At 35.2% G+C, this 12,049-nt stretch overlaps 2 long non-coding RNA genes across 5 annotated transcripts; one reads left to right on the top strand and one right to left on the bottom strand.

The window, feature by feature from the left end:
- The first annotated feature begins 500 nt into the window (after positions 1-500).
- On the top strand, positions 501-1,538 carry LOC131520447 (uncharacterized). Its single transcript, XR_009266063.1, has 3 exons — positions 501-597; positions 718-768; positions 1,386-1,538. It is a non-coding gene; the product is annotated as an uncharacterized LOC131520447 (long non-coding RNA).
- Positions 1,539-3,940: 2,402 nt separating this feature from the next.
- On the bottom strand, positions 3,941-12,049 carry LOC131520446 (uncharacterized). 4 transcript variants are annotated; one of them, XR_009266061.1, is made up of 6 exons: positions 11,938-11,997; positions 11,373-11,405; positions 11,120-11,272; positions 10,892-11,034; positions 8,385-8,466; positions 3,941-4,951 (listed from the first exon to the last, which is right to left on the bottom strand). It is a non-coding gene; the product is annotated as an uncharacterized LOC131520446 (long non-coding RNA). The 4 variants fall into 4 exon arrangements; XR_009266062.1 differs by lacking the exon at positions 11,373-11,405 and having other exon boundaries at positions 11,938-12,049; XR_009266060.1 differs by lacking the exon at positions 11,938-11,997 and having other exon boundaries at positions 10,892-11,051; positions 11,373-11,641.

Genomic DNA, 12,049 nt, shown 5'->3' with positions numbered 1-12,049 from the left:
TTTTAGAGCATATTGTACTTCTTTGTATACTGCTCCTTTGTGGGTTAAGTTTAAGAAAGAGAGTCTATGTAAGCTTCAGGTTGCATACAATGATTGTATGAGGATTCTGCTGAAAAAACCAAGATGGAGCAGTGCAAGTGAACTATTATGTAAGGCAAGAGTACAGTCATTCCCTGCTTTAAGGAGAAAATTGATGTATAAATTTATTTGTCGCCTGGATGTTTCACATAATAATATTATAATGTTGTTGTCAAATCCTGGGCTTACTGATGTGCGATATCAGTCCTCCATGAGGACCTATTGGGATAACTGTCTTTTTTAATGTGTAATTGTTTTGGGTTGTAGTGTGTGTTTCTTGCTAATGGACCTTGAGTCTGGAAATAAAGTTGTAATAATAATAATAATAATAATAATAATAATAATAATAATATTTCTGCTTTTTAATAACAAATAATTACAATAAAAGTAAAACATGTATGCATGTGTATACACCAGGGAAGAAATAAAAGTCATATTCAAGTAAAATTTAAATATTTTCATTATTGAAAATAATTATTTCTTTTTTTCTTTCTTTTTTCAGATTTTCATCCGATTGTTGTAAGTGATCAGTCTAGCAGTCATCCTGCATCTTGGATTTGCCATGTTCAGTTTGTACAAACATTATCTGATATTGAGTGATGCTTTTTCTTTTTCTCCCCTTTGTTTGTGTGTCAGTAGCTGCTGCACCCCAAAGCCTCCACAGCACAGCACAGCACAGTCTTTGGCTTTGTAAGTATATATTTTTTAAGCTGACTGTCAAACATTTTCTCAATTTTTTTATTTAGGTTCATTAAATATATGTCATGCAGCAGTTATTTATTTATTTATGTAACAGGCTTGCATTATCTGATCTGTTTTAAAAGTTATGTATTTTGTAGTTTGTTAGTGAATTTTAATTATTTATTTACACAACATATTATGTGAATAGTGTAATAATGTTCCTGCTACATTTCTTCTAATATTTTTGTGATTAGGAAAACCAGCTTCATGTTTAAATAGGCAAACTTGTGCCACATATACCAGGCTGACACACACACACACACACACACACACACACACACACACACACACACACACATATATATATATATATATATATATATATATATATATATACCAGGACAGCCAGGCACAAGAACAGTTTCTTTCCCCAGGCAATCTACAGAATTTAACTACTTTTTATTGTCTGTGTGTCGTTGTTGTCTCTGTGAACTGGAAGCTTTTGACACTAAAATAAATTCATGTATATGCAAGCATACTTGGCAATAAAAGCTCTTTCTGATTCTGATTTATATTTTTTATAAATATTAAATATATATTTATTTATTTTTCTGCAAATACTGCAGTGTGCTGGATGGAGAAACTGAGAAGTTTATAAACAGAAGGCATGGAAGAAGAGAGCAGGTCCTACAACAAAGAAATTCTTCTTAAGGTATATGCTCCAAATTTACCATTTACCATTGAGTTCACTGAGATCTGACTAACTATGTGTCTATATGTGTCCCCTTTATCTCTCTCTCCTTTTTTTCTGTCCTCTTTTAGGATAAACTTGAGGTCTTGGGAGTTCTTAGATGTTCTAAAGTGTTTATGCATTTGTTGATGTCAAATTTTCAATAATAAATTCAAATAAATTCTCATAATTTATATGGTGTCATTCCAACTGGGGGGTTTGAAGGGGGACTGCACGTGTGTGTGTGTGTGTGTGTGTGTGTGTTATTTGTGGAAACAACATTGTAAAAAAAAATACTGACTTTAATAATACATTTTTTGTAGTTTTTAGAGAACCAATTAATTACATGAACAGTTTTTTTCCATGTAGGCTATATATATATATATATATATATATATATATATATAATATTGTTTTGGTAAATTTTGTTGTTGTTATTAATTAAATTAATATTGGTTTGTATTTCATATACATTTGCATTTGGTATCCAGACTCGGGCCAGTACCGGCTAATTGTATAATCTATGCTGGCATGATTGTGGCCCGATGCCGGCAGTGTCGGCTCAGTTTCAGCAACCGGACTCGGACCAGCGTACTCGGGCCGATTCTAGCGCGTCATTAATTCACAAGAGTCCGGCAACTGCATCCGGGCCGAGCTATTTCTTCCGGCTTGCCGGATTTGGGCTGTTATCGGGCCGGATCATTTTGGCTACCTGGGATACCACCAGCGTCCCAGCAGCATCCCATGCTGGTCACCAGCGTCCCAGCAGCATCCCATGCTGGTCACCAGCGTCCCAGCAGCATCCCATGCTGGTCACCAGCGTACCACCAGCATCCCATGCTGGTCACCAGCGTCCCAGCAGCATCCCATGCTGGTCACCAGCGTACCACCAGCATCCCATGCTGGTCACCAGCATACCAGCACCAAAACACAACATATGCTGGTTTTTCCAGCAGGGCGGTTGGGTCAAAATAACCCAACCCAGGTGTTCAGTGGTGAAAGAACCCCTTGCAGTCATTTGACCCAGCACTAACAACCCAACTATGTGTTTACAGTACCGCAAACAACCCAGAATTATGACCCAGCACAATTAACCCAACAATGTGTTTACAGAAATAACCCAGCACTTTTAAGAGTGTAATGTCCAAATGTCCCCACAAGTATAATACCAGTAAATTCTAACCTTATGGGAATATTTTTTAGGTCCCCATGATAAAACAAGCTTATAAATCATACAGAATGATTGAAAATGTAAAAATGCATAAAGTTGAGTGATGCACAGGTTTAGGTGTAGGGTTATAGAATATACAGGTGTGTATTATTATTTTTACTAGTTTACATTTGTACTGTTTGCCATATCTTTTTGTAGTGTTAAATATTTGTTCTTATTTTGTTGAACTGAATCTGAATTAAATAAAGCAAACAAATACATTTATTTTTAAACTGTAAATTTTAAAACTGTAATTTTGTAATTTATTACATTTGCAATAACTGGTTAGCCAGCTTTAGAGCATTAAGAATGGGTGTCTCAACTCATATGGGTGTCTCAACCATATGGGTACAGTTGAAACAAAAATGCACCTTATGTTTATGAGCTAATTGTGGAAAATATAAACTACTTATGGCTATGGATATTTTAGTACACAAGCAAAAGAAATATCATGTAAAAAAATCGCTTCATTTCAGTTTTTTTCAGTCTAGTTTTTGTATACTGGTGAAAAAAGCAGAAAGTGTCTACTGTACTCAATCTACTCTACATACTGTTGTTTAAGTTATTCATTTGTAATCATATTTTTATATAATAATAAAAATACTTTTAGACAATATCTACCAGGAGAATAAACGTAAACTCAAACATAAAATCTGCAGAATATATAACAAGATGCTAAAAAAGCAAATTGTGAAGGATCTGAGACAAACAAGTAGCTATCTTCCCAGCTAACACAGTTACGTCGTGACGACGTAACTGGACCGGACCATATACGTCGCAGCGACGTACCAAATAACGTTCCTGCGACGTAACTTTGTGATTCCCATATTCGTCGTGGCGACGTTATTTGTTACGTCGCTGGAACGTGCTGAGAACGTCCCAAGGACCAAACCGGCACGTTGTGAGGACGTCACAGTACCGGATCATATTGGTCGCAGCAACGTACCAAGTATGTCCTATAGGACTAAAATACCACGTTAATTTTTATTTTTAATATTTACACCTCACCTTTAGTCCGGGTCCTGAGAATGTGTTCCGACCATTACCTTGAAATACATATAGAACTAATAAACTCATCTTTGGTGCAAAAAAGAAACCTTATAAAAATCTAACAGTAATTTAATTATAGGGGATTTATAGTAAATACATTCATTACATACATGCAGTGCAAACCAATTCAAAAACATTAAATTCTAATAGAAAATAGACAAAAACACAATGCATTCATTCATGAATCCACATTTATTCAGTGCTACTTTCCACAAATACTAAACCAAAACATTCTGAACATTACACCTGTTCTTTAACCATGCAAAGTGTTACCAAGTCATGAGCACAGAAAACTGACCACATCAATTCATAGATTGCTATGCCATATAATCAACTGAAAAAGTTTGTGTCTCATTAAGGGTGGGCATAGTTAAATAATGCTGTTATCAGTGAAAATTATCAATAATTATCAGTACTCTTATTGATACAACTCCCTTAATTTGGTGCAAAAAAATAAAGACATGATAAAAAGATATGAAACAATTCAGTAGATACTTCATTAATATCTGGTGCTGATGTGCTTTAATACAGCTTCACTATCAGAAGATAAACCTAAACAATGTTACAATTACCAAAGAACCATAGTTCTTGGGCTTCTCAGAAGATAAAATAAATAAAGAAAATAACATTCATAAAGAGTAAAGATATGTAAAATGAACAATATAAAGATTTCTAGCATCACTCCTGTATAATTTGGCCCACCCCAAAAACAAACAGTTTTTGTTTAGGAAAATGAGCATGTTGACTTTCTCAGGAGAATCTGTGATCTCTGATTACTGACTGTGGAGAAGACTCTTTCAGACAGTGCTGAGGAGGCAGAGTTAGGTGCTGGACGGCTGTGAGAGAAGAGGAAGAGTGTCGTTCTTACCCCAGCAGCAGAAGACAGGCTCTTCTGAGGGAAGGACAGGAGGGAGACTCTTCACTCTTCATCTTGTCATGGAGGGTTGATGCAGTGTTTTGCTGTAAAACAAGGCTCCTCCTCAGCACTTGGTCTTCCTCAGCAAAGAGCTCCTTTAGTGCAGAGTCAGAGACTCCAGATTCCTTGCAAACTGGAATCTTTTAATAAAATTTACCATATTATTGTAGTCAGGTTTATTGTTTTTATTATAACACATGACAAAGGTATGAGAAAATTATGTTAAAGGTGTTCTTCCTTCTCTTCGCCGTCCTGAGCCTGCACTGTCAATATCCTTCTCTGGCAGCTGAAAGGGAGGATATCATCATGTTAATTTTGCTAATGTATGAACACAACCAGTCAAAAATCTGGAATCTTTTTTTTTTTTTTATGTTTTTCAAAATAAATCTCTTCTGCAATATTAATTTGACCAAATTTACAGTACAAAACATTAATATTGTAAAATATATATATTTTTTAAATTTAAAATAACAGTTTTCATACCCTTTTTCTAATACACTTTAAAATGTATTTCATTCATGTGAGGCAAAGCTGAATTTTTCAGTAGCCTTTACTCCAGTCTTCAGTGTCACATGATCATTCTCATATACTGATTTGCTGCTTAAGAAACATTTCTGATTATTATCAATCAGTGCATTTCCATGCACCTAATCACATTATTGCCTCTCTGACCAAAGTGTGCATGTGCTCGTGACGTACATGAATGACGTGACACGCACCTGCAGGGGTGCGTTTCCCAAAAGCATCGATAGCTAACTATGGTCATTAGTTCCACTGAACTCTATTGGTAAGTATGGAACTTGTGACCATAGTTGCTTTTGGGAAACGCACCTCAGATTAGAAATGATGGGGAAGAAAGCTTTGCATTTCTGGAGAGCCGAATCACTAAACTCTGTCAGCACACCAGTCTCTGCTCCTCACCCTCATCCAGTGCAGGCAAACCCAGCTGAAGTGACACTGCCATCACTTTGCTATGGTGGCGAAAATGTATGGAATACAAACATACAAACATGTTTTGCATTAGACAAATTAAAACAGCGGCCAGTAACACACCTACTCAGTAACACACCTATTTGTACTGAGCAGTGGGGTTATGTCATGTGAATAATGGCGGTAAAAAAATAACCACAACTCAAATAATACGAATAATGGAAATTGCATATAAACGGGAGTGAAGAGCTTTGCTCTTGACATGTAAACATCATAATGTGATTAAGTCCTTACTCTGATTATTGGAAATAATCACATTATTTGTGCACATGTAAATGTAGTCTAGAAACAGTTGTGCTCCTTAATATTTGTGTAAATCGTGATATTTTTCTTTATGATTCTTTTACAATATAAGTAAGTTCAAAACATTAAAAAAAAATAAAAAACAAAGTAAAAAAAAAATTAAATCAAATCTTTTGTAATATAATAAGTATTTTCTATAACTTTAATTCAATTTTATGCATCCTTGCTATTAATGTCTTCCCAAAGAAAAAAAAAGAAAAAATCTTAGTCACTCCAACCTTTTGAACCGTCGTGTAGACCAGTGTTTCCCAACCAGTGTGCCGTGACAGGTCAGGTGTGCCATGGAAGATTATCAAAAACTTCCTTCTCTATTATATTTTGTTGTTATTATTTTAAATCAGTGCAATTGGTCATCGTTATCATTAACAACAAGAGAAACTGAGTGCCCATATATCTACAATAAACTTTATAACCTGCAAACTGATGAAAACGCTAAGCTATTAATTTACTGCCTCAGATGCGGCCGTTCTAATGATGGAGAAAACACAGATCTCTGTCAATCGCTCGTCAAAAACCTTGTTAACTCCATTTGAGTATGATTTTCAGAAATTAAGTGCAAGTGTCTGATCATATATAAAGCCAAAATACCAACTCTGATGACTAGGGTTGCGCGATAATGCCCATTTTCATATCGTCCTATCGTCAGCCTGATACACGATAGTATCGGGGGGAGGGGCAATTTTTTGCTTATTTATGTATTTGTTTGCTTATTTATAAGATCATTTATTTACTTATTAGTCTACATTTTTTATTTTATTTACACTTTTATTTAAATATTAACGTAATTATTAATTATCACGCGGAATGACACATGGGAAATGAGGACCGTCTATCATTCTGACAAGGAGGATGGAGTTGGTGGGAAAGAAAAATGCCACATCGCCTATTTGGCAATATTTCGGGTTTACACCAGATGAAAAAGGTGACCCCACTGATGTCACGCAGGCAGTTTGCAGACTTTGCTCGAAGGTTGAAATCACGTCTTACTTACAAGAGGAAGTAATTGATGGTGATGACAAGCCACTGGACTGGTGGAAAGAAAATAGATGCCGTTTTCCTTTAATGGCAAACCTGGCAAAAAAATACCTGTGTTACCGCAACTAGCACCCCTTCAGAGCGTGTGTTTAGCGCAGCCGGCAACATAATTACTCCCCTTCGCAGCCTACTCAAACCAGAAAAAGTTAACCAGCTTGTTTTTTTGGCAAAAAATCTGTAGACAGAAGCATTACTCTTGCATCGTAAACAGTCATATTGTTTTAAATCTGTAAGCAATGTAACTAAAAATAAATTATTTATTTTTTGCATTGTTTTAGTTCTTGGTTATTTAATTTTTTATTTATTTTTTGCTTTTTGTTTATTGAAACGTGTTTGGCTATTAGCGACAAGATAAACACTCTTTTATGTTAAATATGTTAAACAAGTTGGAGTTTGAAATAAACCTGCTTTTCATTTTCATAGCCGACTGATTATTGTGCATTTATTCTGAATACGCATCATACATTTGCGGCTTGCAAGGAATGCTTATGACGATTTTTAAAAGAGAATCACTCCTTTTTGAAAACGTATTACAAGCGACTTTAAAACTAAATTTCCTTCATTCACAAATTATGTCAAGCCTGCTTGTTATAAAGAGACATCATTTTTGTACAGCTGTTATTTTAGCCATGTTAAAAAAAACGGCAAAACCGCATGATTTTCGTTTTGTTTTAGTTGCATAAAGTGTAAACAACAACAAAAATAACATAACTACACAATAACAAAAATGTTATATTATTACATAATTTTGTATATTAACACTGATAAATTTATGTATGATTTTTTTTATATATTCCTCTGCGTCGGTCTGGTGGGTGAAGGTTACTGTGATGATGTCAGTGTGAAACTATGCAAGGGCCAATGAATTGTACTTTGATAATAATAATTGCCTAATAATAATAAAAAAACAAGAACTAGAAAATAAGCCGTATTATCGTCATTTTTATTAGCTATCGTCCATATGGCTGACTATCGTCGATAGACGATACAACCCTACTGATGACACAATGTTTAATTATTGAGAAAAAAAAAAACCTTTTCCCCTTTCTGTTTTTTTATTTTTATAATACTTAGTGGTGTGCCGCAGGATTTTTTTACAGGTCAAAACTGTGCAGCGGCAAAAATAAGGTTGGGAAACACTGGTGTAGACAAAAATATTGGGCAGCATAACTGTTTTCAACATTGAAAATAATCATAAATGTTTCTTGATCTCTGAAGGATCATGTGACACTGAAGACTGGAGTAATGATGCTGGAAATCCAGCTTTGATCACAGAAATAAATTATATTTTACAATATATTTCAATATTTTGACCAGCTGTGTACATTGCTACATTTAAATGAAAACACAACTTGTAATAAACAATACACACACATTCTCAAAGAACTTACATTGTGATGATTACTTCCTTCCCTTGCTGCGGTCTTCTTCAGTCATTCCCAGACTTCCTTATTTTTCATCTTTCCCTTGAATCTTCACAAAAATAAACAAATAAAAATAATTAAACAAATAATTTTATAGACAATTTGGATTAAGTCACCCGAGACTTTTTTTGATGGTGGCCACAAACTGTGAATCTTTTTGAAATCTTAAGTGGTTCTCTAGCTTCAAGGAAAGGCAGATTCTGGGGCCATTTTCACAGCAAATTTTATCTTACTACTAGGTGTCCTAGCTAGGAGATTTAGCTTAAAACCTATTAATAAAACTCTTAAGGGTCTACAGTAACTAAAAAGAGGGTTGAGTCATTGCATTGACTTTTTTCTTTGTTAAGTTTCCACGCTGAGCATGCATTGAAGCTCTTAATATTGAACTCTCAAAGTGAACCAGATAGACGAATGTAACTTTAAAGTTTACATAATTTCTTAAATGAGACCATGCCCCCAGATCCCTCAGACAGAACAAGCAAAGTGATGTGGTTGTGTAAGGTTTAGGAATAGGGGAGAGTCTTTACATTGGTCAAATTTAGGCCAACTCCAATATTTTTTAAACATTTAAAAATGACTAGGAGCTCAGGAGGTGCTCATAAAGGCAGTGGTTTACAATTGTGGTCCTGGGGACCCATAGCACTGCACACTTCGTATATCTCTCGTTAAACACACTTGATTCAGATAATCAACTCCTTAGGAAAGAGCTCCATGAACTAAACTAAGCTTGTGTCAGTGAAGAGAGATGTATAAAATGTGCAGTGCTGTGTGTCCCCAGGTCCAGAATTGAAAACCACTATCATAAGGTACTCTGCTCAGTTCGTAATTCTTCTCATAACAAGACCATATGAACATCAACGATTTAAACAAAATTCCTCCTGACTGGGGAAAAACAAAATCTCTCAAAGGCTCTGGAATTAGACTATTAATTGATATCTATCTAGCTATGAGTAACTGAATTGTGAAATCCAACTAGTGAAGTGAAGTGAAGTGAAGTGACATACGGCCAACTCTCTAACCATTAGGCCACAACTTCCCCTAGAGATGCATCTATCCGATACTCAGGATCGGTATCGTCTCCGATACTGGCATTTTCTGCCGGATCGGGTATCGGTCAGAGAACAATCCAAATCCGTTATTGTGCGTATACTATTCCGTGTTATTTAAATGCACACATTTAAAACAAGATCTGTTTTCATCTTCTGCCGTCTCACTATATGATGACATTAACACACTGCTGCTCAGAGTCATTTCATTAACATTTTACAGTTTAATTTGAGAAAACTACAGTCATATCACATGATACACAGCAGCTGCAAATTCCTCACGGCAACCTATCAAAATAAAAGTTTAGTTTAACATTAAGAGCAGTCTTAAGACTCAATGCTTCTACTACTAATAAATATTAATTAATCTTTATTTTTAAAGGAATAATCCCATTTGTTTTCTTTTTAATTTTAACAGTAAACCTCTGTTGTGCAGCACTTTGTTTGCCAAAAAATAAAAGGGTTTAATTTTCATTTGATTAGGATAAATTAAATTAATGGCAAGGCAAGGCAAGTTTATTTATGTAGCACATTTCATACACAGTGGTAATTCAAAGTGCTTTACATAAAAGGAAGTGTAATGTTTTATGCCTTCATCTGATTACCAGACAAATTAAGAACATTTTATAGGGCCCTATTATTGTTTAAGGACCCTATACAAAAAAAGAATAGGTTTAAAATACAGGCCTGTGGGTCTTAATTTCTTATTAATTCAATATTTGTAAACTGCATTTACTGTTCATTTTTTAGAAATATCAATAGCTTTTGTCTTAAAACTATATTTAAAAAATCGAGAATCCAATCAAATCGAGAGCTTGCGAATCGAAATCGAATCGAATCGGGACATCTGAATCAATACCCAGCCCTAAAACAGAGCATGTGTGAAACAGGCGTTACAAAGTACTTGCCTTTGAAGTACATCAGAACATCGAAATCCAAAATCATTCCAAACATATGATGTGCTTTTTACTGTTGGTACATTTTACCAGTATTTACCATACTTTCAAAACAAAAATTAAAATAGGAAAAATATGCAATATGAAAATAATTTAAGAAAAAATGTTTTACAGAGAGAGAGAGAGAGAGAGAAAGAGGGGAAAAAACAAGCCTTTTCCAAAAGGTACATCTGGAAAAAGGGGGGTCGTCTTATAATCAGGGTCGTCTTATATTCGGGTCAATACGGTATATATTTTTATACATTTGTTATTTTTCATTAAAATGAAGTTGTCTAATTAGCAGAATGTGTTTAACACACAAATGAGCGATGATCAGGTCAACACACAGAAGTATAGAAATTCTACATTGATTTTTTTTTTTTAAACTGCACTGGTATCGGATCGGAATCGGCAGATACTCTGAATTTTTGGTATCGGATCGGTTCTGAAAAATTGGTTTAGTTGAATCCCTAAATCCAACCCTGTGGATTACCTGTCTCTCCTCCAGAGCCTTTAGTCGTGTGGGTCCAGGAAGGGTGCTTATATGTCTGGATACCGCTGCACAAATCTTTCAGCCATGAGAAATGCAGTTCCAGCATGTCTTCAAATCCAGGACAACAGAATGGTCAGGATGATCTGAAACATATAACCAACTGAAATCAATTTAAATGTATTTTGTCTTGCCTGAGTGATGCTGAAACAACCAGGTTTAGTTTTTCACCAAGGATTCACTGCTTCCTATTGAACAGTCTTCATGATGAATGATCTCTTGATCCTGGATCCTTGCATCTTATTGCACCTTGCACCTGGATCTTGAAACCCATCTCTACTCATAATAGTTGTCTTGTTGTTGCTGCCCAGATTGTCTCTCCACCTGATGATTAAAAAAAAACAACTTAGTTTTACAGCAATGAATAAAACATTTATAATACTATGTTGTAACAAAGGAGCATCTTTTCTAATAAGCAACTCACTGAATCATTGACTCAACTGGTGGCAGTCAGGACCTAAAAAAAGTGAACCATTTGTTTATTAAAGATTTGTTGAAACTAAAGTATCAGATCTATTTGAGGATTAAACTAGCATAAAAAGCATGCATGTAAAAAACACCATTAACGAGCAGATGACACAATTTACAGGCCTGTCACTTGAGGGGAAAAGGCGGAAATTATTAATCCCACACACTGAACATGATTTCGGCAGCCTCGGTCTAATTAAACTTCATACAGCGGTTTATATTCAAGTTTACAGTATGGCTAACATGAGCATCATCGACTAGCGCGAACGGCAGGAAGTCAAACAAACTAATTAACTTTACTACGGTTAAAGTTGAAAGAAAGGTATAAAATTGTATCTCAAGGTTTTAACGGTTAACGTACCTCAGACCGCCTCATGAGACTGCTCGTGAGCTAATTAAACGAACAGGGCATTTATTTATTAAATTAAATCGGAAAACCTACAAAAATACAAAACACTCATCTTTGGTGACATCTATAAATCAGTAAAAACGATGAATACAAGTAGATTTATAGCGCTTACCTTTTCCTCCGAGCCCGTCTGCTGGAAGTTGACCGTTAATGACGGGCACGCGCACTCTCGCGCAGCAGTACAGTGACGCGCCGCGCGCTGCTGGTTTAAAAGTTAATTTGTC

This window comes from Onychostoma macrolepis, chromosome 15 (genome assembly GCF_012432095.1).
Source record: "Onychostoma macrolepis isolate SWU-2019 chromosome 15, ASM1243209v1, whole genome shotgun sequence".
In the NCBI taxonomy this organism is placed as follows: Eukaryota; Metazoa; Chordata; class Actinopteri; order Cypriniformes; family Cyprinidae; genus Onychostoma; species Onychostoma macrolepis.
Note: the sequence above shows the minus strand (reverse complement) of the source record. Positions and strands in the feature narration are given on the sequence as shown.